A 2,144-nucleotide genomic window follows, 5' to 3' on the forward strand; every position below is an offset into this window, starting at 1 on the left:
ACTATGCCTTGGCTCCAAAATTTTATGTTGACTTTAATTCTAAAGTTGAAAGTCAGAATAAAAGCGACTTAATTCTTCTAGTTTTTGATTTGTTCATTTTTTTGTTCACTTGAGGAAAATGAAGTTTTAATTGTCTACATATCCAAATATAAATTCAATGTTGAAAACCATAAATAAATTTCAGACTAGCTGGATGCCCAGTCCAGTCAGAACTTTAGCATGAAAATGAAAAGAAATGATAACCCAGATAAAATTTCTAATCACTTGATGCTTACTATAATGATTAAAATATGCAGAAATTGAATTAGCAGATTTATCATGCATGTTATAATAAGCAAGACATTTAGGTTAATTTGTAAATTCAACTGTACAAGGTGATAAAATCCAGAAAAATCAAGACTCCTGAATTTTATTATTTTTCTTTTTTTGCAAAGTAGGCATCAAAAAATATGGAATGCTTCATGAATTTGCATGAAGCCCCCTTTGCTCAGGGGCCATGCTATCTTCTCTGTATCGTTCCAATTTTAGTATATGAGCAGCTGAAGCGAGCACTGAATTTTATATTTTTTTAACCCTATTTCCCACATCAAGTTTCCCTACCCTCCCATGCTAGGAAAGTTAAAAATCTAATAAATGTGAAGCCAAAAATGAAAAGTGGATTCGCAGAGAACAAAAGAAGACAGAAAATTTACATCATCATGAACAGAAATGATGGGGTTATTCCTGTGGTAGGATAGGAAAATTATGTTTTTCTAAAAGACCAAGAAGTTAAAAGTTTGTCATTTTCAATCAGTGTGAGAAACCTAAACAGCTGAAAAAAAAAAATGAATGCAAAAGTAAGAATAGCAGAGAGCTAGCACAGAAGTAACAGCCTCCTTCAACGTAGAGCTTTGCACTCACTGTGGGTTTATGAATTTCTAGTTACAGACAGCATGTAAAATCTATCGTCCTTACATATACATGGAATAAAAGCTTGTACATTCACTGTGGCTTATCAAAATAGGATTAGGAAATGTTATACTTAACAATACAAATGATCCAAAGCAGACCACTTTCACATAATTCAATATCCATCATAAAGAGCCAGATTTAACTTATTTGACTTTCAGGCAAAGTTCCAAAAACCATGGGATTCATCAAACTGAACTGTATTCCATTATATTCTGTGCTTAAAATTAATTGCCATTATGTATTTCATCACTATGACACACTTCACACACACACACACACACACAAAAATTGCTGGCTGACACTGTGCATGTTTTGCAGAACTGACAAGTTTTCTAAATCTACTTAAAAGGTTAACAGAAGGAACCCTGGACTTTCAAATTATAATTATGTAGGTCACTATGAACATTTTGAGACAGACTGTGATATGATCCGTTATTTCACTTCTAATAAATGCAGTTGACAGGGTCCTTTCTGATCCACCTGTGCAAGTTTCAACTTGCTGGGCTTGTTGGTGTTTCTGGAAGGGCTTCATTTGTTTCAGTTCATGTGGACTTTGTTTCTTAATTTTTACGTATCAAAAAATGGTATGAATCTGACAAAGGACTGGTAACTAGAATGTACAGAGAACTCAAACTAATCAATAAGAAAAGAGCAAACAATCCCATTTACAAGTGGGTAAGAAACTTGAACAGAAACTTTTCTGAAGGAGACAGACAAGGGAATAACATGAAAAAAATGTCCATTGTCCCTAATCATCAGAGAAATGCAAATCAAAACCACTCTGAGATAACATCTAACCCCAGTGAGAATAGCCTACATCACAAAATCCCAAAGCTATAATTGCTGGCATGGATGTGGAGAGAAGGTAACCATAAAAGAACAATAGTTTAATCTGGGAAAAGTCATTCTCAACAACAGACTGTCCATTCAGGAAGAATTTCCACAGAGGTAACAACTATTCAGTATAGGCATCTCCTGAGTAATCTTTTACACTGCTGGTGGGATTGCCAACTAATACAGCCTCTTTGAAAAGAAATATGAAGAAGCCTCAAAGAGCTAAATGTAGACCTTCATTTGACCCTGCAACCCCATTACTAGGTATCTACCCAGAAGAAAAAAAAATCATTTTATCACAAGGACATTTGTGATATTTCTTGCAACTCAATTCACAATTGCTAAGATGTGGAATCAAC

The 2,144-nt window shown here is 34.3% G+C and overlaps 1 non-coding gene across 1 annotated transcript; it reads right to left on the reverse strand.

Moving 5' to 3' along the window:
* Positions 1 to 443: 443 nt before the first annotated feature.
* LOC111727384 lies at positions 444 to 552 on the reverse strand. The gene has a single exon (XR_002774950.1). It is a non-coding gene; the product is annotated as a U6 spliceosomal RNA (small nuclear RNA).
* Positions 553 to 2,144: the final 1,592 nt, after the last annotated feature.

The sequence above is a fragment of the Otolemur garnettii genome, unplaced genomic scaffold (assembly GCF_000181295.1).
Source record: "Otolemur garnettii isolate 467f Iridium unplaced genomic scaffold, OtoGar3 scaffold00103, whole genome shotgun sequence".
Classification (NCBI taxonomy): domain Eukaryota; kingdom Metazoa; phylum Chordata; class Mammalia; order Primates; family Galagidae; genus Otolemur; species Otolemur garnettii.